Consider the following 24,625-nt stretch of genomic DNA (forward strand, 5'->3'; position numbering starts at 1 on the left):
TTTATCCTGTATGCTTGTATCGAAGAAGCGTAACATTCGCTGAAAAATAGCAGATGGTAAATTGAAACAACGATATCGACAATAATATCAAACATACGCGTTTTAGTTTAACTTTCTACTGAATAAACCGTTCCTTCTGATGTGGTGGTAAAACTCCGAACGCCGTTCTTGATATGGTATTATTTGCAAAGAATAGTATGTAATGGTATGGACCCACGCTTTCGACTGTTCCACACAATATGCGACAAAGCAGTTAAATTTTGGATCGCAATCGAAAACGAACTGCTACGAACATAGGCACAAGTCAAAGTCGGTCTGCAAGTTAAGCGCGCTTAATAAGTAGGCACCTTTTGAATGAGATATTATAACCGAACCGAGTTTCGTATTGTGATTAGCCATGTCGGAAATCTTGTTGGTTGTTCGGCGCTCGGGAGCACATATTAGCTGGCCGCCACTGGTCTAAAATACTCAATCAAAAGTACTTTTTATTCACACAACGGTTCTAAAGAGATAATTACTTCATTGTTATCCGCTGAATAAATCTGTTTAGTTCTAGCACACGACTCGAACACGATAAACGATGGGAAATAGTCACGAATAAAATGTAATATTAAGTTAATCTATATTTCTGCATGCCCACCGAACATACCCAGTGGCGCGCAGTCCATAAATTCTGAAAAGCTTGAAAAATTAAATTTTCGTTAGATATTAGAAGGTTTTTTTTTACTTTTAATTTATTTTTACAATTTTCATTTGAAGATAGTAATAAGATAACATTTATCAAGATGCCAAAAATAATCGAATATTAAGTAATTATAGTCGAAAAGAATTCAGCCCACACTTGATTACAGAGCAGTGCACGCCACTGCTACCTACAATGAACATGAATGAAGCAGTGAAATCTAAACTAAAAGAAAAATAAAATAAAATCTGAAAAGTTCTAAGGAACTTCGATATATTATTTCAAACACATTGTTAAAATTATATTAACAATTTGAATATAAATAAATAAAAATTGGACAGTCATTCAGTTAGCTGATGATTCTGGGGTTCGAATCTCGATCATGACACCATTCAGATCAGAAAAGTTACATGAAATTACCTTTAGTCATTTTTAGTGACGGGATCTGAGTAGCCAGATAGGTACTTCCCGACCATCTTCCCACTCCACAAAACATACCACAATTATCGGGATTCAATTATCCATTTTGGGGTGTCAGACAAATATAAAACATTGCTAGTCATGATGTATTATATTTAGATGGTAACTTGAAGCGATAAAATAGGTTCCACCTCTTTACCTCCAATCGACCTCAAACGCTCTCAACGCCGAACGACAGGAAACTACCAAATCCGGTCTACGCGTACCGTTTATCAGTTTCTAATAGTGGAACATGCTCTGACAAGATATTGGTACGCAATAGCGCCTCTAATTGTATAGCAATATTTCAAATCGATACTTAGTTACAGCGTACCCAAATGTTAGTGTTTTTTAAATCGCCTTCTCAATTTACAAACACTTCAAAACATTTAATTTATCCGTCTGATTAGTTCTCCGTCGTAAATTCGTGTCGTGCAAACTCGGATTTATGACGAAGATAAGTTAATTTGTAAGGTTTTTCATTTAAGCAACGGGTTTTTATTTCACAGTAATGTCTCGAATATATATGATCTTTAGCGTCCATTGAATTTTAAAACACAAGTCGAACCTACAATCACTAGTCGATAGATAACTTTTAACATCGTCTAGCCAGATGGCATCTTAACTGAATATTGATGAAATCACTTTTATGAAGCAGTGAAAACTATGAAACAGTGAGGTTAGAATATATTATCTTTTTGTTATCAATGCAACATATTCAGCTCACAGTATCATTCCATCTTGAGGTACAGAGTTCTGTTATTGACATTCTCACAACATTTTTTTATTATTGATTTGTATTACAATTTATGTATTTATTATAAACAAATGGTTACATTTAATTGTTTATCAAGGATATGAAATATTCCTGCGTGAAATTATTCACGTTCAATGGATTTTAAATTTTCAGCAGATTGTGGGAACAATTCATAGGACGATATATTATGTATCAAAATTATTTTATTTTATTAAGTAATTAATAGTTCTTTATTTGAAATATGTGTTTCTTTTTTAAAACAAGAGACTTCACGATGATGGTTCTTTGATAGTGAAAAATACTGGAAAATGGGTGTGAAACGGACTTATCTTTTTAATAAAACTAAATTAGATGCGCTCAACATGGGAAAGCTCACTTTATATAGTTTACCTATAGCATTCATAGCTTTCAAATAAAATGTACAAAAAATAATAAACAAAAAAACATTTCTATTCGGCTTACCGTGCTTATTACTGTGTATCTTCTACTACTATAAAAGTAATATTACGTTGTATTTTTTAAGAACAATGACCAACAATTCTATATACACATTTTAATACAACGAAACTGACATTACGGACAAGTTCCTTATGTCAGCGTCATCGCAGTGTTTTCCATAGCTCCTAGATTATGACTTGTATTTGAATTACAAATTAATCAATTCATTTAAATAATATTACAATTATTTATGTTCTTAAATCTCGCAACGATGTTAGCAACGTAATTATATTGTTCATCGCCGGTTTCAACATTTATCAAAATTATGGATAATTTTATAAGAAAGAAGTTAAATAAAAAAGTGCTTACCAGTCTCTGGGTTTTCAATGGATAAATAAATGTCTTGTAGCATCATTAATAAATAGAAATATAATTATATTTGTTTTTAGTTTATAACTGAACAAGTTGTGGTATATATTGCTGATATTTATAAGCAAAACATCTTTATTTGCATTGTAGATATATTTGTAATTGAAGAATAATTCATCCCGTCACAGATCATAGTAGATAGGCGCTTACAGTATTGTCCTGCTGAAAGACAACTAATCGGAATCTGAACAAAAAATGAAAAGGCTTTAGCCGTGTTTAGTGATTAGATCTGATTAGCTAGTCCCTTCCCCGCCTTCATCTTACTCATCTCCTTACCCCATCTCGCTCTTAGCCACACAACATTCCCCTATTTTAAATAACATTTTCCCAGCGGCCCTTGAGGAAAACAATTTCCTTTAGGGTCTATTTCATATTTTGTGATGATGTGTGGAGGGTCACGACAGATAGAAAATTCTGGGAAGGTAGAAGATATGAGGGGTGGGTAGGAATCTAAGTATCAATGAGTCCAGGAGTGACGGACATATGAACATATCACTCCCACCGCGGCGCAAGGCGATGGGTCGAGAGACAAGTTGGAGAGGTCAAAGGGTCTCCCAAACCAGCCTCTCCCGATCTGGCACGCCACGCAGCTGGTGGGTAGGCGCATCCTGAACACGCCTCACCCGATGAACCCGGCCACTTCTGCTAAATCACCAAATTTAGCGAATTACTTAGGGTGACCTATGGCAGATGTGTTGTTTATCCAATAAATTCTTTCCGGGGCGGCGGTACCTAAACCCGCTCACAAAGTAGAGACTTTCGCACGGTAAACAGAATAAAAAATATTTTTCAGTCAAAAAAGCAGATGAAAGAAAACATATCGTAATTTATTTCAGATCCACGAACTATGAAGCATCACCTGGTGACGAAATGAAAAATGGCTGAAATTTTCCACCAGAATCAAAATGGCTGTGATGTTGAGTACCTACCTAGTCAAATCAATCAAAGATTATCTCAATTTATCGTTAATAAAATTCATCTTGTAAAAAAACTGAATATTATTAATTTGTTTTTTTTCCAAGACGGAGCTATGACATACGCATTAATAACTGACATAATGTTTGTCGGACAAAGTTCATATTACACTGGCACGATTAAACAGTGTACTTTTCTTGATATCGTGATGAACCTTTTCCTACGTTATTTGTAATTCGTCTATTCAATGCATGCAACGTTTTTTATGGGAATCGTTGAATTACCAACACCTGGTAGCCATAATTATTACAATTTAAAACATAATAAAACTTTTTGAAAACGTATTATTAAGTATTAAGTATTTTTCGTCAGAGGGATTTTTAGGTCCAAACAGTAAATAATTATGTTAAATGATAATAATTTAATGCATAGTTATTCCGTGTAATGTTTTGTTGTTTCATGTAATTATTTTTTATTCCATATTAAAAAATAAAATAATATTTTTTTTATATGGAATAAAAAATAATTACATGAAACAACAAAACATTAAATGGAATAACTAATTATTACATGTAATAACACTTAATTACATGAAATAAAAAATAATCTCACGTATTGATAAACACATTTTGACGGTCTCCGAGGTCAGGGGATAAGGCTCTTGACTGCAAAGCAAATTTTATTTAATTAATTTATGTTGCTTCACAATTCTGCAACTGTCTTTCAAAGGGGCCAGTGTCAATTTTTCGATACACTTACCAATGTTTTTACAATATTGGCTGTCAATAACTTTGTTTGTGATTTCGTCTCGAAATTAGGTTATCTTTTAAATTCTAAACGAAACTTTCGATTTTGTAAAAAAATAATGTTACACTGTCCAATTTGGGATGCCATAGCCTCACTGGCTCCAGATGGTTGGGAACAGTAAGAACTCGTGTTCAAATACACCAAAAATACATTTAATAACAAATAATAACGTGGAACAAAAAAATACCATTTGATGAGCTTGGCGAGGAGTAAACGAATAACATCCCGACCTAAAAGCCGCTTGCGGGGTCCAGCAGAAAATAATTCAATGACAATCAAGAATTAAGTCATTTCGTACAAAAATTTTCAATAAATATGCGGTTATTAGAAAACCGCTATCTCTTTTTTATTTTTTGTTCATCGCTCTACTCGTGTTACACCGAGTATTTTATGACTGCTTTCCTGAGTAAAAGTTTTTTTAATGATAGTTCTGAATCTCCGTATAATTTAACGAGTAGTAATCCCTTTGGGAATGATGTGTTTAAGACGATAATACCACTTTTATTGCCTCTTTTACCTTGGCAGCGGACCAACTTATCTTCAAAAAGATAATCGTCTTTAATTACCTCTTCACTGAACATACCCGAGGTATAAATCAAATCTTGAAATAGGGGTTATGCTGAATCTAAATCGATATCTATTTTTTTTTCTTAAAAACCGATTATAAATTTATTACACGGTTAGAGAAATCCAACAGATTTTAATTAAGGTTAGGTTAGTTTATCGCAGTCGTATCAAGGTTATGCACATTAATGAAAAATATAAGGGTTCGCACTAGGTGGAACTGTGACACTGCAAATGTTGAAACATGTTATGAGGTACGAGGAACGGTACGACCGAAAGGTTGAGGAATTAAGGAAGGTCGAAAGAACTTGGCTATCCGGATCTTGTTGAAAACATATGAATAACAAGTGCAAAAACAAACACCTATTTATTGATCTGTGGAGTGACACTTTCCAGAAAAAAAATTCCATGTCCGTTTTTATGTGGAAAAATTTCCATATTTAGACGATGCACCACGTCGTGTAACATTTGCAATCGGGCCGCTAACAATAACACTTCTTATGTAAATGAAGATACGGTTTAAATTCCCGCTTAACACCAGCCGCGTGCTTGCATTTATGCAAGAAAAAACGTCATGAAAAGTGTGTTCTTTTCTTTTGCTAAGTTCAGGCACAAATATTTGAATGTTTGGGAATCATTTTCAAAAAAAATATTTGTTACATTATACAATAAAACCATAAGCGAAAATGGGTTCGTAAGTAGCAGTTTGAGAACTTTAAAGAAGTTTTTATATGACTGATACTATTTTTTTCTGGACATCTAAATTATTTCTAAACGATCAAATTTTGAATCCAAAAACACATGATTTTGAATTACTTCGTAGTTCTTTGCCTTATCTTGTTCGGGAGATACGCTTACACCAGGAAAAAATACGTCACATCAAGGGACTCAAAAAATTAAAATAACACATTTTTTTCACGATGGCATCAATCCCTTTTTAGATTTTTTTATTTTAAAAACTTTGTTCTCACGTTTGTTTCTGACATAACTGTGCCTAACGAAAGATCTGGAAATACGCGTTTCACATCACAGGCTCTCAATATTGCATAAAAATAAGTTTGAATAAACGGAAAATGGCGGATTGTACGCAAACAAGGCGGTAAATCAATCACACACTGACAGATTCGCTGCCGAGAAAGACAGGTTATTAATATTAGAATAATTATTCGTAAACTACTTCAAGTCGGGCGACTCTGAGAATATTATTCAGCTTTGATTGTACCGGCAGCGGTGGTGTTGAGTGGATTGTTTCTTTGAAGAGGAAATAGAAGGATCTCACAAGACCCAAACAAATTCCCCGAACTTATAAGAATAAAAAAGACAAATTTGAGATAATATTTTTTTCACACATCATATCTTTAATTTTTGTTGAATTCTTATTGATAAACTTTATTGTATCCATAGAAAGAAATTATCCCTTAAAGCATTCTTTGGTCTTCTTAGCATATCGTCAGAGAGACAAATAAATCTTTGTGTCAAAATGTGATAAATGAAAAAGAGACTTAGGGTACATTTTTTACGAAAACCGTGAGAAATCTTTAATTATTGTTCTTTTAAATAAATAAATAATACATATATTTAATTAAAACCACATCATTTTAATAATTATAGCTCTACAGGTTTCGTGAGGGACCTTCCTTTATAAGGGGAATATTAAAATAAATAGTATATTTCAGGTGAAGCTGATATTATAATTTAAAATAAAAAAATATCCGGGTATTGCTTCTACCTTACCTTCTTCAGTTCTGTATAATACTATACGAAGAGCTCTGAAGAAGCTACGGAAGTAGCGAAATCTGGTCGGCAATTGCATAAAAAAATAAAAATTATGTTTACAAAGTTACTGTTTAATTTTAAATCATTATGGTTTCACTTATTTTGTTGGTTTGGTGGATCATCTTTGTAAGCAAGATTTACCGTACAAGTATACATCATAGTCAGTTTGTTTCCAAACGTTTCTGGCATTCACTCTTCAAAGATGTTCTAGGTCAACAATTTAAATAATGAAGAGTGGGAAGTTGAATTAATATATTAATTTTTATTTGAAGAAGCATATTTCAAAATTAAATGGAAGATTGTAGTCGAGTTCAGACTTAGAAGAGATACGGTGTCGAATGGGGAGGAGGCAATTTTAGATAAGGCTTGATAGAAGAGAGGGAAAACATCATAGTCATTACACCAAAAAAATAAACAAAACTTAATGATTTTAAATAATTTTCACCAAATTGTTGTTTTGGTATTATCACCCTAAATGAATAAATAATCGTAGAAATAGTAAATTAAGTAGGAATTTAAGTTGACATTTTCTAAACGTTAAGTTCAATAATAACACCTTGAATGGAATTTAGACTCCTGCATTTAATTCAGTACCAATAAATTAACATTATTTTTTGGTAGATATCGATATAAGTGTTATAAGAGTGGGTAATAACTGAACTAAAAAAATCTTATAAAATTAAACTTGATGTAAGCCGCATTGGCTTTGCGCAATATTTTCACGATTTCAATCATGAATTACTTCTTTGGATCGAAAGAGTGGGGCCATTAATTATGCGATTCTTGCAGTATTTATTCCCGGTCACTGGCGAGATTCCATTAAAGTGGACATTTAGTTTAATGGAAAAAATTCGAAAGCCAATAAAATGCGAATTTAATATCGCGTCGAGTCAGTATCATATCCCATATGACAACATTGCCGACTGAGCAATTCACAAAGATACGCATTATATTATTTTACTTGGCTGCAAGGATTTTTTTTTAATCTTTGGAAACTAAATTGTAACATTTTTGTAAAGGGTCGAAAACGGTATTTAAGTTTTTGACGAGAAAGCTGTCACAATAACTACAAAACGCGTATTTCAGGTACAAATCACAACCCTTCTTTTAATAACTTTTCGATGGTTTATTACATTTCTTGGGTGTGCTCATATATGCGAAGATTATCTATAGATTTTTTTACATAGAATAGTAATTTTATTTCATGAATTTCAAGTGTATATAAGTAGATATATCCCGCCAAGGTCTTGTGTGCCCTGAAACTAACACTGATGTGTGCTCTTTAGTAAAAAATATAACTGCGAACGTATTCACTTTGTTACCGACCCCCTGCTACGCACAGAAAAATCTCCTTTTTACATCCCTTAATGTATCGTGCCCTTGGAAGAATAAGGTTGTATCTGCCATTTGGATGAAACTAAGATATTGAGATATTGACAAACAAAAGTGTTAGCATATTTGGCTAAAGGGCATGCATCAGGGTCAGGGTGTTAAGATCGTGAGTTAGGCCTTATAGTTATATACAAAATGTGATATATTGGAATAATCATTCTGATATGTGACGTACAATTAAAAGGTTGATATTGAATTTCAGAATGAGACAGATACAACATTATCATCAGTCAGCCGCATTAACTCCAAGACGAAGATATAAAAAAAATGAAGTCACAATATCTCGGGAAATAATATCGTTTTACGATTTGAATTCGTACTGGAATGCGATGTCAGGGAACAATAAATAGAATCATCCCGTCCATAAACCTTCTACGTATCGTCAACTGGCATTTTTGCGTTGTTTTGCAAAGCGTTGTTCGAGTCGTGGTTTTGTTTCGAAGTCGCCAACACGGTCCTTCCATTTGAACGTTGGACGCCGGACGCCGGTCAAACGCGGAACGCAGAACGCAGAACGCTGCCTTCGAGGTCTCTATGGTTGACAGAAGTTGACAGGCGGTGAGTTATAGACTCTTTATTCCTAAAATATACCCGGCAGATATTTGAGATTGCCATTCTTGTGCCCCGCGTGGATTTATTGGTCGATCCGCTGTCCCCAGATCTATATCGACCGTTGCGGGGTGAATCTAATGGAAATCACGACCCGAATCTTGCTCCCGCGCATAGGCCTGTATTGTTCAGGATTTACTTTTCACCGCATTTTAAGCAAATTAACGTTTTGTTCTAAGTAGCCACCCTACGACATAAACCCTCTAACTATAAAAGGAAACTCTTCAATTATATTAAATTTATTCTTTTACTACCTGCTTTAACTGCTACAAACTTATAATACGTAATATCACTTTATGTAGAACATGCTAGTACCTTAGCACAGGTTCTCTCGGTTCACAAAACATTGCTACTCAACCATTTACACACACACCCACTCTACTTATACGTTTTAAATTAGGAATATTATTGTAATTACTTTCAATGACATAATTTATTTACCTATAAGCTGTGTGTACGAGTATAGAAATTAAATAAATTAATTAATTTTTTATGTTTGTTTTAATCTAGACTAATGTACCTATAAACCACTCATAATCAAAAGGGAAAGAAAAGATGGCGAGTTGAAGAAGTTGGGGTTAGATCAAATAGAATATGAGAGAGTGTAAATCCTATATTTGTTAATAATGAACCTAAAACAACGACTCTAACCTAATCAAAACATCTTAAGTGGTTGCTTGAAAAAAATTTAACAACTCAATTTATTTATTACATACGGCATTACATGTGCCCTCAAGGCGAAGATGTAAAATATTGTTTATCATGTTAGAAAATTTGATCACTTAGAAATATTTTAGTTACCTTAATTATATACTACAAGTAAAACACATCTTGGCCTTTAAAAAAATGGAGTATTTTTTTATTTATTTTCAGTCTTTTTACAAGCCCAGTAAAAAAATCAAGCCTATAAAAACTGCTTTAAAGTACAAATTCTCCTACTTATAAACCCTTTTTCAGTTATGTTTTAATTGAATAATGTAGGAAATTAAGTTTTCATAATGATCGAAGAAAATTTAAATATCGTGCCTAAATTTTGCAAAATAAAATACAACTTTTTTCTTTCATTAATTTAAACCTTATCGCCATCTACATAAGAAATTTTATTGTTAGGAGCCCGATTTCAAATATTACTTGAGATGGTGCATTACCTAAACATAAGTCGTAATGAATAGTACAACAACATAAAGAAAGTAACAAGTATGAAATTCAAAAGGTGTTGAATATGAAAATGTATAAAAAGAAAGTAAACTTAATAGAAAGCACAGCGAGGAAGCTACAAGCCAAAAATGTGTGTATTCTTGGTTTACCTTATATTGTAGGTAATAGGCATTAAAATCGCTTGACAAACGGAGTGTAGAAACGTTTGATTTGAAGCACAAAACTGGTTTTTATTTATTTTGTAAATAATTAGAAAAGAAAGCAAAAAAGTTCAAGTGAAACTGTCACAGATAATCTTGGCTATAATACTGTATTTTTTAAAAGTTGTTTCCTTTACGCGTTCATCCATTTCTATTGAAAAAATATATTTTTTAGTATTTTACATTTAAATTTTTTATTGAGTAATTTATTTTTTATTTGTAAAGCATATTTTTTGGTGTTCATAATGTACACCAATTTCTTATGAAGATTAATCTAAATAGTGATTTAGCATTAAGCTTCGCCTTAAGGCTAGGAATAACAATAACAGAGATTGATGGAGTTGATTGACGGTTTACTACCTAGAACCCAAACTAAGTAGCCAGATATCCGTAGGCTAGCTACTACTATTAGGTAAGTAAGGCAGCGAGTGGTCCAACTTCTGAATAATCCAACATTTACATTAACACGCGGTCACTTCCTATCATTAAATTTTATTTCCCGGCGCCTTCTTTCACAATTCCTGAAGTATAATAGCTTAATTCAACGCACTTCCAAGTTTTCAAGAGCGCCCACATTTTGTTCACCGGTAAAACGTCGCGGGAATATAATATATTTCACACGTGTAAAACGTTATAAAAATTTTATGAATATTTTTTGTTTTATGTTAAAGTATAAATCCTCAATAAATTACTCGATATTGTTAAACATTATGAGACCGGTACCATATAACACCGAGATACGTATCTAGCCATTGAATGATATCGACAATGAAAATAAATAACGCTTTTATCGCTTGGTATTTCTTTGTTTAAATCCAAGCGTTTAGATTTAATTTTATGACATTTTGATGCTAAACCGACCGACAAATCTAAACAGTTAGGATATATTTGTGTAAATGACAAGACATTAATGTGTCGCTCGCCATTCAATATCCATACATCTAGAACATTCTGATGGCTGGATGTTTTTCGGTCGAATCAAATGCCTTAAACGAATGGCGGATGGCTTGTGTCATATGGGCATGCCGCTGATAGCTCTGTTTTAACCTCTCCCTCGTTCTAACAAACGACGTGTGTCATCGAGAGAGAGGTTACAGCGGAGCTCTCGGTGGTGGGTGTACACAGCTTAATATTCCTAGGCGATGCACACAATCGCGAGATATGCAAATGAAGTCAGAAATTATGTTTCCGTCGTAATTCGAGCGGTTTGTTTCTGTTTCTGCTTCCTTTCCTCGTACGTGCATTTCGCGGGGACCATCAACACAACTCATCTCGGCTCAGCAATTTCGGATGACATGTTTATGGTCACCATTTTAGTTTTTCGTGAAATAAAAATTAATTACGAAATGCCGACAGATTGACGGCCTTCTTAGCCGAGATGACAGAGATTTGAGAGATTTGACGTTCGGGAGATGACATCACTCCCCGGCAGCAGCCGACCAAGCACAGCGTATAGCTCGCACTTTGTAACGTGATCTTTATTGGGATACATTTGACAGCTTCTGTAATAAATCACCTTTAATGCGGACATTAAAAGATTGTCAATGTGTTGGTAGTTATTCTAAACAGCGCCGTTTATTGCTAAACAATGTCTTGAGGTGCGAGTGTGTGTGCGGCGCGTAGGATACGTCGCCAATATCTTCTCAATACACAAAGTCAATTTGGCAATAAAAATATCTTCTCATTCATCTTCATTATTTTTTATTATATGTTAAATTAAATTACTTTCGCAAAGATAAGTCTCATCTAGAAATATTAAACTTTGAAAAATACATAAATCTACTTCTGGTTTTATCGTTTAATAAAAATACGTTGACTTATTTCGGGTAATAACTTATGTGATTAGAAAATCGTTAGAGTAAAAATACTACCACATTATTATAACTTCCTATTAACAAAACTTAAAACCTCAAGAGTAGGCAGTGTTAATGTAGGTAATGTCATTCGTCTTCCACACACTCCACGCTTCATTCACAATCATACATATTTTCTGTTTTAGATATGGGTACCGAGTCATGATCCGATCAATTACTTAAAAAAAAACTACTTAAGTCGTAAAAATATATTTTGGGCACTACATTGCTAACGCTGGGTAAATCTCATGAGATACATAAAAATAATGTCTACGAAATTGTATATCTTTAAAAGGACTATAAAAAAGCTTGCAAAGGTATATGTCTATCTCATAAGGATAACCCCCAGTAATGCCGGGTGCACGTCAACTAGTACAAAATAATTCCTCACAAGCTTTTATACAATAATAAACAGAGCTTTTTACTGATGGGATATTACCTGAGCAGCAATTTGAGAAATCAAGTCCTACTTCAGGACTCGACACCTTGCCAGCCCCTCGCGCCTTTCCCCTGCCCTTCTCCGCCAGGCAGGGACGGTCGGACATGTTTATTGCTTCCTCGGCCCTCCTGCCCTTTCCATCAAGGTGTTGGGCCGAATTCCCTTAAAAAACATAATAGTCCTCCGTGACGAACGCTCAGAAATCTCTGCATTCTTTGTCACGTGAATTATTGCCATCTTTGGACGCGCGGGCATACTTCTTGTTTCTCGGCTCGGATCCGGCATAATGGAACATTAACGAATCGAGAAGAATTCTGAATGGTCGGCTAATTTTCAATACTGGATTCTATTAATTTATTTGAAGGTGTAGTACGTCAACACGTTTCAATATCAATACAGGACCTACTTAAAAATATATTTAACTAATTGTAGTTGAATAGTTGCACAAATGATATTCGATTTCCATCATTTATTGAAATATCTAAGAGATTAATGATATAATGGGTGAATTTGTAAAAGCGAAAATTTAATTTCAAGGTTTTATAAAAATAATTAAAATATAAGATGTTTCACTAAATTCAAATTCTTATATATTCGAAGGAAATCTCTTTCTTGAATAGGAAAGGTTCTCGAATAATTCCCTCTCACCAAGATAAGCAAACAGGAAAGTAAAATATGATTTAAGATTTTCACGGCCAAAAGTATTTTTGTTATTTGTCTTTGGGGTATTATGCCGTGTTGCGCTAACTCCTTCTTTAGCCAACGTTTCGGACAGCATTGCAGTGTCCATCATCAGGGCAGATGTCTCATAAGAAACGTTGGCTAAAGAAGGAGTTAGCGCAACACGGCATAATACCCCAAAAACAAATAACAAAAAAACAGGAAAGTATTTTGAATTTGACTTCGTGGGTAGCAATTTTACGTAAATAGAAATAATAATGAACAAATAATAATAAAATTACGGTAAACACACGGCGCCATACAAATTATCCTAATATTTTCAATTAGTGACATTCACGGCATTTTAACAATATTGTATTTTTTTGTTTTAGTAAAAATTTTGCTTATTTGTTTATAATAATGTTTTCTTTAATTAAATTGATAATAAGGTAAGGTATTCTGTTTTTTTTTAAATAATTCACTTTCAAATAAACAGATATATATTAATAACGCACTTACAAGATATTTTGTAGAAAAACAATAATTACAGAAAAACATTTACAGAACACTTAACTGAAGCATTTAGTTCCTTAGAATAGGCAATATGCATAGCTAGGAACTTATATCAACCTGAAAAGATGAAGTAGCACTTACTAAAAAATTTATTTAAAAAACGCGTTGTGCACGATATTGAAAATGTGTTACTTTAAATCAGGACATTATAAATCTCAGAGTATATATAGGTTTAAAACAGAATTTATTTTCATTTTTACGTGAACAGAAACTCTTTACGTTTTAGAATTTAAAAAAAAAATGTATGTTATTTTTTAAGATAATATCTATAGATTCGTTATGCCAAAATGTTAAGTATATGAAATTACCTCTATAGAAAAAATCGCAAAGTAAGCTCCGAAAATTATTAAAAATACTTTTTGTTCTGTTATTTAATATGTTATAGGCATAGAAGTGTATCTTTGAATGCAACTATAACATATTTTGCTCTATTTCAGTCCTGTTTTATTAAATATTTTCACCATGTTCGCTTGATTATTATCGTTTTTTTAATATTAACGCGCCCCCTCTAACATTTGGATTTAAATATTTCCCTTTCAAACCATCTTTGGACGCTTGCTTCGGGGCCTTAATGCAATATATTTTGAAAATTTACATCATTTTGTTTTAAGGTGAAATATGAATTTCCTTTTGAACGTAGAATTAAGCTGACATGCAAACTGCAGGTTCTGACAATATCTTAGGACAAGAAAACCCCTAAACATAAATTAACATAATGAGCTGTACGTCAAGCCAAAGCTACCGACGTGTTTTATGGTTCAGAAAATTATCTGAGTTAAGAAATAAAAAATAGAATAGGTAGGTATCTATCTTTAACTTGATGTATTTAGATATTAATTTCCAGTTTTACCAAGTCAAAGAAGAGAATCACCGAAGTTGTGGGTGTGGAAGATCGTTAGACAAACCCACAGAAACAAGTTTGGTGACAAAAACATAACTAAATTTGTGCGAACAATTAAAAATAGCTTCACTGACAAGAATTCCTATATTCGAAATTGATTGTTTAAATCGATTGAATATCCATAATATTTGTAAAGCGTTAATGGCTTCGATAATAATCGTTAATTATTATTTATTTTTAGAATATTGACATCTTCAATTATGTAGTCTTGGAGGATGCAGAACTAAGATTAGAATAAGAAAGTTCTACGCCAAAGAACGGTGCCTCAAGTTCAAACTTTTTTTACACTAACTCTACACAGGAGGTCTCGAGGAAAATATTTTCCCTCAAACCCTATGTCGTTTTTTGGGATGGTGTTTTTGTAAAGGAGGAAAGGAATTTTCTAGGAAAGAAAAAGGTACGAAGTGTGGGTAAGAAACTGTGGGTCAGTGTGTGAATTCATCTCTCCAAATGCGGTGGAAAGCGTTGAGTTTAGAGCTTCTAGTTGAAGAGCTCAAAGGAACTACATCAATCGCCTTCTTCTGATCCATCCTGCCACGCAGCTGGTGGGCAGACGCAATCGCCGCTAAGATATGAAAAAATCCCCCCGCCCCCCATGAACCCGGACATCCCTGCTAAGTCACCAAACGTAGAGAACCACTTGAGGTGATCTGTTTCAGAGGTGTCGATCCAACGAATGATTGAAAATCGTGAAACCTTCAGTCTTAAGAATTTTGTTGTCCTTTTAGTTTACATATTATATAATGTAACTATGAATGAAGCATAAAAATGTTTATTCTTATGAACCATTGCAAAAACTATCGAAAGGTGAGCTCGGAAGTTATGAAAGTAGCAGACATTTTTTGTATGTAATTTCTAGACTAATGCAATTATTTTTTGCTCGCTACGGAGCTTCGAAATATACATTTTTAATCATGACAATCTAGAGAAATTTATTATGGTATTTTTTATGAAAAATTACTCTCTTTTAATTGGAAAACAAACTATAATCGAAAACTGAGCGGGTACCTGCGCACTGCTAGTTCTTTACAATTCTTCAATCACCGGCACGATATCGATTATTGCCCCAACCATGCACGCTTTACACATAACATTCTGATATGGACCACGCAGACATCAGTTCTTACATTAATTCGAATGAATGATTTGATAATAGGTATGTCTTTCGATCAAACAGATAAATCGGTGAGAAAAATCGTAATTAAAACGCGTTGATTTCTAACTCCCACAAGAATCTAAGCTTCGTGGAGTTTGTTTGTAGGTAACCTTATCTTTGTATTGAAATTGGACATTATTACTTTAATTAATTACTAATTCAATGTTATATTTTTCAGATAAGGAAAAGGATCGATAAAATTCTATTGCGATGATTTATCTGTAGATGTTTTGATTTCGCATTAATTTTTTTTTAAATAATATTATGCTGACACTCAGATAGTCAAAAATATGTATTTACAATTTATTTTTATATTACTATCTTGCTAACCTGACCTGACCTACATAACACCTAAAAATATATAATTACATTATTACAACCAATGAATAAGTTCGTCGTAAAATATAAATAGTTTAAATACAATTATTTCTAAACCTTATTTTATTTTAAACTATTTGAAAGGTTCCATGATAAATCAACACATAAACAATTCAACACACTTTTAAAAAGTGATATAAAGTCATAAAAATAAATTAAAAAACAAATTTATTGATAAATTTACTTATAAACGATGAAAAAAATAATTTTAAATGTAACCTAACCTAACCTACTTAACCCAGTTAATAAAGTTTTTGTTTCATCACTTTCCATGACTTTATATAACTTTTTAATGATGTGATGAATTATCATTTTGATGATTTATCCTTTCACAATTTGAAGCATGGAACAAAAAGTATGGAGTATTGTCATATTTTTTAACATCTCAATGGATTTTTAAAGCTCCGTAAGTCATGATAAAAAGATTTTAGTAAGTGAATTCTTTCTTGGCCTAGAAATACCATAATTATATGCAAATTTCAAGTTTCTAGAGCTCACCGTTCAGAAGTTATTGTGGTTTTAACTTTCACACGGAGAAAACTTACTTATATAAAATATTCATTTATTTATTTTATTTATTATTCCGTATCGGGCTTTTACAGAGTAAATTGACAGTTTACCTATGTTTGTAAGTGTAACATAATACATGGATAGTAACATATTGATAATTTTTTTTTAAATCTTGAATCTTTTGTATTCCTGTTAAAAATGGGACTGCAGGCGTATAACGAATGAATTGACAGATTTCCCAACAAACTATCAGCAAAACATGTTTTTTTACGAGTGTTGTCGCATTTCGTCATTATATTTATTTATTATGAACACGTGTTCCGATATATTCTGAATGGACTTATATTAAGTAGGCATGATTAGGTTATGATATGTATCTATTCTATCAACGATAAGGCTGAGAACTGTAGAGTGTAGGTAGGTATCTTGTACAAAAGAAACTCCAACATTAAGTCTGTATAATTTAATAAAGGAAAGAGTTACTTCTAGATTAACTTGTAGTTTATATTTTACTGTAATATTAACTGATGTTGAGGAACACGAGTGCCGTAATTAATTTGTAAGCTCACCCAAATTAAAGTGTAAGAGTTCATTTGAATGGATGCGTAAATCTTACGAAAAGCGCTGATAAGATCTGACACCATGTTAGTTACTGACCGACCCCAAGATATATGCGGACATAGATGTTGTAATGCCTGTCTATTACACTATATAGAATACACTGTCTCAAGTGACAAAATTCACGGTTAAGTAATGTAACCCACGACTAAAAATGTTAAATCAATCCAAATAAATGTGAAGTAATAAGAAATTAAACATCTCCGCGTTAGATAAATAATATATTATTGAAGAAGAAGATGATACCTACTAATTAGATTTTTATTTTCTGTGTCTTGTTCTGTTTAATTTTCCGTATAGATTTGTTACAATTGTCTTCTTCATCAATGATATATTGCATTAATGGTTTTCAAAAGTTGTTCCAATAGAAATTAAATAATATATTGAAGATTGCGTAGAAACGTGTAAAATGTGAAGTTTATGAAAAATAATTGCATGTTTTTTTTCTGAAGCAGCAAAAACTCTCAACAGTAAGTTCTGGTGTAATTTACACAGCATTTTTCGTATCGACTATTTTCGGCTCCCTGGGATTTATTTATATTTTTAAATAATATGGGATATTACCATCATGAGATGTGGAGCTTTGAAATATCCAATAAATCTGCGAATAATAAAACAGAACGCCATATTTTCATAAATTAATTTTTTAAGGGCAGATCACATTACATAATACGGGTTGGCCTATTTCAGCATGTCGCTCGACATATACTACCAATGGGATTGTATGGCGAGCGATATGCTGAAATAGGCCAAGCCACGAGAATACAGCGCTCTTATAGCTTGCTCGAGAGGTCTACACGCTTAAAATGATTTAAAAAAAACGTGGTTTCTCCTTGAATGAAGCCGGGTAATAAAGGTATACAAATAAATAACTTTTTCGTTGGTTTATGCCTTTTTATTAAGTGTTTTTATCTTGCTTGTTTTACCTTTGTTAAAGCTTGTAGGAATCACCGTCCTAACAGTCGTAAAATATATTGTTCCGGTAGTTTTTCATTAACCCTTCATTGTTGATGGATATTTCGTAGCGTACTTCAGCGTTGAAATCAAAACTATAGTTACAAGATTATTAAGAAGTTGAGGTAAATTAGTGCGTGGTTTACAAATTACACATGTGTGGGTATTATATGGGTACTATATTCTATACTTGTTTGACTTGTTAGTAGTTATAAGAATGGAGATTCAAAGTGCCGTGAAACGTTGGGAATTTACACCTTATACTATTAAGTACCTACTTAAAACTTCCAAATAAAATTCAAACTGCAGGTACCTACGCATTCAGATTACGTTGGAATATTTTTTAAAATTTACTTATTCGTTTATTCGAAAATGTTTAATTTATACTTTTTAGTTAAGAAACTATTAACATCGGTAGGTACTTAGTATTATTTTTTTGGCTGAAGGCATTGTTACAGATTATTAAAAAACACGTTGTTAAATCATTACCATTGCGTTATGGTTTAAATACGAATTTTTGGATTTTGACTCAATGAGGCAGGATAATATTTCATATCCCAATGCAGTACAAATAATAAGTTTTTAAAATTTGTTTTTTTTTTCCATTAGAGTTATTTATTAGGAAGTTTTAAATGAGAATCTGGTATTGAGTGAAATGACAAAAAACTCGTTCAAAAACGAATTGCTAATTTGTTTTTCCTCTTTTACCCTTAGATTATTTTATGGGGTGAAGATACGTCACTGAAACAACGCGCACGGTTTCACTGAACTGGGTCCATTGGACATACTTTATTCAGCCGTTAATTCGTGCACATGAGTCGCTTGATTGACATTGAGTCGCTATCCATTTTATAAGCGGTGCTACATTTTTTGTTCGATTATTATAAATATAACGTGTATTGAATGTTTATAATACCGTTGTAATTACTGAACCTTTTGATTCTAAAAAAAAAAAATTGTTGATCAGCAACGTGTAAGTGTGATATTTCGTTGCAAAATAGACCTAAAAATTATAACCTACCTGAAAAAAAATTCCATCTATGAAAGAACTAACGTAGGCTCCTGCATTCTGGGTCCCTTATTAGGAAGATGCTAAATATCTACCATTTAGGTTTTAAAATATTAAAAAAATAATACATGTGCTTTAAAAGGTCGATCGTCATATTTTGACACACCTGGTTTATGGGATGTTAATGAATGTTAAATGTATTTTATGGTTGAACTCCGCCATAATTCTTAGGGTCCAAAGTAGTCAGGGACCCTGGTTTATGTGGGTACCTACCCATTTAATGTGCTTATTATTATTTATGATTATCGTAGATATGGTCATGTGTACGTCATTACATTAAATTAGAAGAAATAAAACAACTTTATTGTAGAATCATATTATTAAAACACAATTGGATAATATCTCTTAGTACCTATATGATAACTTTATTTTTTTTTAATTAATGTCTAGACTGCAATCAACTGCGACGCGTAAATTGAGGTAATTGTGTATTCAATATGAAGCACCGCATTGTATAGTGTTCCATGAATTTTAGAGATTTCGCATTATTCTTAATTAAATAAAATGCAGGTATATGTATAGTAGCTGTTTTCTGTGGGTTTTCGTTTAAAAAAATAAATTCAAATGAGTCTATTAATTCACTAAGAAGATAATTTATGTAAGAAGGCAGTAAAATTTTGGGGTATTTATTCTGTCATGGGAAAATTTTTATTTTTTACATTGTCTTCGAATCATCAATCAATAATCGAATCAGTTATTTAATATTTTCTTTGTGTATATAACCTGTAAGTCTGTATTATATAATCCAGTTTAATTTCAGTTGACTATTCACGAAGGTAGGTATGCATTTAGGTAATATGTATCTACATGTAGGTACCTACCTACTAAGTACCTACATTTAATTTTAAATTATTCCAAAGATATATATCAAAGCCCAGGTAGTTAGGTTCTTAAAAAGATAGATACTAGATAGCTTAGCTACCTGTCTCACGACCTTGATACATTTAGGTCAAAAACTAAATCAAAAATGGTTCATTAGGAAATTTGATTTTAAAAATCGAGTTGGTTCCTAGAAAGGTCAAACGCTTGCATTCTTAGTTGTTAAATACATAGAATTGTAAAAATAATAGATATTCACGTCCTTGGCGCTTGGGTTGCGGGGCAAAAAGCTCACCCCATTTAACGACAGGTAGGTACCTACTTACCTTCCCACAACCTGCTCCCGCTTCCGGGGTCAAGGTTGAATATAATCACCTGTTCTTGGAGCTCGACACGTCCACGGGATATCTTTTCAATTTTTACAGATTATCATAATGACTTTTCGTTTTCAATAGTAAGGTTAAATTGTAGGTAGTATTAAAAAAATCGAAGGATTTTTTTAGTTTGCAATAGTGCACGTAGAGGTAGGTATCTATATCTAAACAATGTACTTATTCCATATTTTTTAAGTACCTAGTTAGATAGGTACCTACTTATAAACAATTTAGAAATATCCATCTTTCTGTGTTTAATTATTATTTTTAAAAAAATGTATTCTTCAACCACTAAGTAGGTAGATACATTATTTTCAATTATATGCATCTACTTATTTCTTTTAAGTAGGTAGGTACTTTAAGTATTTTTCCAAAATGAATAAGCATGTGTAACAATGTTTAATAATATTTTAAGAGTATGTCTTAAACTTACCTGCGTTAATTAAAACAGTGCTTTATCATACCTACTATTTAATTATTTAAAGTCAAATTAATACAGTAATCTTATGTAGTAATTTATGTCTAGGTAAATGTAAAATTAATTATTTATAAAAGTTGTAAAACACAAAAAAAAATATTTATTTTTATCGAGCAGAAATTTCGGATCAGTTTACTTATTCGTGCCATGAATATGTAAGCACGAAAAACTGGTGGTCTTTTAAAAGTTTAGTTTGTAAAAACAAACATAAACACTTTTAAAAGCTCATAAAAGAGATATATCAACAAATCATGTCGGAAACAAGTGAAAGCTTACCTTCAGTTCTTCACACGTGCTAGGAATATTTCTCCGCTTTCAATAAACAATCACAAAAGTTACTTTAATACACACTGATTTATTTAATCAATCTTAAAATGAGTAGGTATACAAACTGTATTGGCAAATATTTATCGTACTTATCAGGTAATTATTTAAAAATCGTAACTTTTTCTAAAATATTTTTCATACTAATTAAAGTCTTTAAAAGATTGCACTATGTTTAAAGTAAGTATAGTTAGACTAATTATTTTTACTTGAGTATTGCACAATCGTATACAAAATATCGTATAACTAAGATTACTGAAACATTTCGTGACTTCAACGCACTTCAACCTCGCATCACAAAAAAATGTAAAAAATATGCTTTATTAAAGTTATACTTCCACAATGCACGAAATTGCACAAATCAAAAACATTTATTGTGATTTTTCAATAACGTTGACAGTTCAACAATAAATGACGAAAAAAAACTTCACAATTGCATTATTTTTAATCACAATAAATAAGTATTTTTTTACAATCGTTGCTAACTTTTTTCTGAAAACAACTGTAGGTATTCGTTTACTATGTTCAAACAATTGATTTCGAAATGTTATTATTCTTTTTTGACTGATGGTTCTGTGTTCTTTATTTGAAATTGTTCGTCATTGAGTGCGATTTTTTAAATGTTTTTTTTTTAAATATTATTTTTTAATAAGTGGTGTTGATGGATCGCTCTGCGTTGTATGAGTGTTATGTAGCGGCGTCTCGACGCACGCCCAAGTAGCCGACTCGCCGGACGCTGACTGACGTCGGGGCGCGCGGCGGATGCTTGCGGCGCAATCACCGGACACTCCGGCGCTCGGGCGTCTCCGCGCGCGCTCGGCTGCCGTGGCGGGAAAACGCCGGCACGCGTTGGCGCGCTTTCTGGCGGGGCGGGGCCAGCCGGAGCCCGCCGAGGGGCCGAGCCCCGAACCACCTTCGGGACACTTCGGCAAACTGCCGAGCTAGGCTACAGGCGCCCGCAAGTCTATGGCAAAGTACAGTGATGTTCTTGTCGAAGTTATTATTTTGGTTTATTGAAGTTTTTCAACGATTCAGCCTGCAGTAAGTTGAATTTATTGTATTTAAAACTTTATTAACGTTGTTTAGATGTTTTCTGTAGCTGAGACTCGCTTTTTATCGTGTTATTCATTTTATGAACAAAATTTGACAGTTCTCCAAGCGTCTGTATAAAACTTATCTCACGTGTCGTAAAATGATTTTAAATCGTGTCACTCTCTTAAAATAAGTTGAACGGGTCCATAATGCATATCTGTGTGTAAAAACAATTGGTTTTGCGGTGAAATATTCATAAAACATGCGGTTTTGAAGGCACATAACCCCACTTTTGAGGTTATGCATGCAAGCGGCCGCTAGGTGGCAGCAGCGGCCGGAGCGGCGTGGTCCCGCCTCCAGGGGGCGCGGCCTGTTAATAGTTGTACTTAAGGCTGCCATCGCTTAAAATAATTGACATTAGCTTGCTATACAAAACGCTAAATAATTTATTGATACAAGCGGTTTGTGTATGTTGGTGCTTTTTCTTTGGATGTATGTCGGGGCGAGCGAATGGATTAAGGCAGCGGCGAGGGGACAGGAGCGCCACAAATCATAAAGCCGTTTTGGTTTTTTTCTCTTCGGGGCGCTCCGCCGTGCCTGTAATGATGTGAGTAGATATCTACTGATGCCCATTTATTAATGTTGTATCCGAGACGTTACTTATTATTTTTTCTGTTTACAAGGTGTTCTTAACCTTGCCAGATCTCCATCGCTCTCAACGATGATTCTCTCTGAGAGTCTGTCTGCCCGCTGCTGGCATCTCAACTGAAATGCTTTAATTTATTAAGGCGAGGCATTTATTAATATCAAATCAGTAAATTATTATATTTTGAGCTCTAGGTAGGTACCTACGTAGCGAGCCTTTTTAAAAATGCAACCTTTGATTAATGCCTCCTGAAGTAGGAACCCATGTCTACCTACCTACGGGTTGTTAGGTTAGGTACCTATATCTACTCATACCAAAGTAGCAGTGGCGTACGGCCCAAAGTGGCTGATTAAATAATAAGTAATTAATTAAAATACTTTTTTAATTGGTATTTATAACTATTTTTTCTAATCAAGTTTCTACTTATAGGTAGGTAGGTACCTATGAGCTAAGATAACTCTGAAATAATTGGATATCTTTCAATTTCTTATCTATAGGTAAACTGGGAAAAATAATCTGTTTATTTCATTCAAATTAAAAACAGTGACGTAGAACTATAATATGAGAAGTCAATTATCTGCGCTCGAATCTTAACTGTGAAACAGGAGTCTTTACGAAGCATTAAAAACGTTTAATTTGAGCTCTGGCATTATGAAATTTGCATTGGTTTCTTTTCTGTCCGGGACTCCATTTCATTGGAACTTCATTTCAACATTGAAATATAAATTCTTTCAAAATTTTACGACACGCCATCTTGATTATTCAACGTTTCTAATTTTTATGACATTTAAAAATAATATTTAATAATAGGTATCTACCTAGATACTTAGGTACTAATAATATCAAAAGTCATAAAATCAGCGTTGAGGTAGATAATGTATGAACTGAGACCATGAATTCTTCACTTTTCAGTGTTATTCAGTGAAATAAAGGGGAATGTCAAATTAATATAAACAAAAACGTGAATCATCTGCAAAGGCGGCTGCTAAAAACGAATAGGCCCCCAACAACTTTTAATTTTTGCTTTCCTGCCTACCTCCTAATTCCCAACCCCGTTCTGAAAGCTTTTCTATACTTTATATATGTATTTTTTTACAATAAATATACAATAATTATTTTTACATGTTCACAATGCATTATAAAGTATATAGTAATATTTACTTATACCTGACCTTGACCATAAAGAAACAATTTTCGTGTGTTTGGTGAGTGAATTAAAAATGAAATTATAAATAAACTTGAAACTTCTCAAAACAATACACATTTTCCTAAACATAAAAAAATACATAAAATAAAACAATTGAAAACAATACATTTTGCACTTTGCCAATCAATAATAGAATATGGAATTATTGCTTGGGGAGGAGCAACAATCTTGGCTATCAATTACATAGAAACCATATATACTAATACCATGCTTTAAATAAAATACCAATACCATGCTATAAAAGCTTCCAACAGTGTAAAACTTGAAATTAAAATTGAGGAAAATAAAAATAAATACACACACAAAAAATTCAAAAATCGATTAAAGAACAAAAAAGACAATATTACCAAAATTTCATAGCATAAAAAAAAAACCTACACGTAACACACAAAACCAATATAAACACACATCACTCAAAACACACACAAGATTATATTTAAAAATTATT

General features: G+C 32.8%; 1 protein-coding gene across 2 annotated transcripts in view; it reads right to left on the reverse strand.

The window, feature by feature from the left end:
• Window positions 1-22,019, reverse strand: part of LOC149421681 (protein tiptop-like) — a 480,936-nt gene extending 458,917 nt beyond the window's left edge. For both annotated transcript variants that reach the window (XM_089635010.1, XM_089635007.1), the window contains exon 1: window positions 21,245-22,019. The gene's annotated coding sequence lies outside the window, so the exon portion shown is untranslated. The remainder of the gene's footprint in view (window positions 1-21,244) is intronic.
• Between the last annotated feature and the right edge of the window lie 2,606 nt (window positions 22,020-24,625).

The sequence above is a fragment of the Hesperophylax consimilis genome, chromosome 8 (assembly GCF_061612785.1).
Source record: "Hesperophylax consimilis isolate HC1 chromosome 8, BYU_Hcon_1.0, whole genome shotgun sequence".
NCBI classification, from domain to species: Eukaryota; Metazoa; Arthropoda; class Insecta; order Trichoptera; family Limnephilidae; genus Hesperophylax; species Hesperophylax consimilis.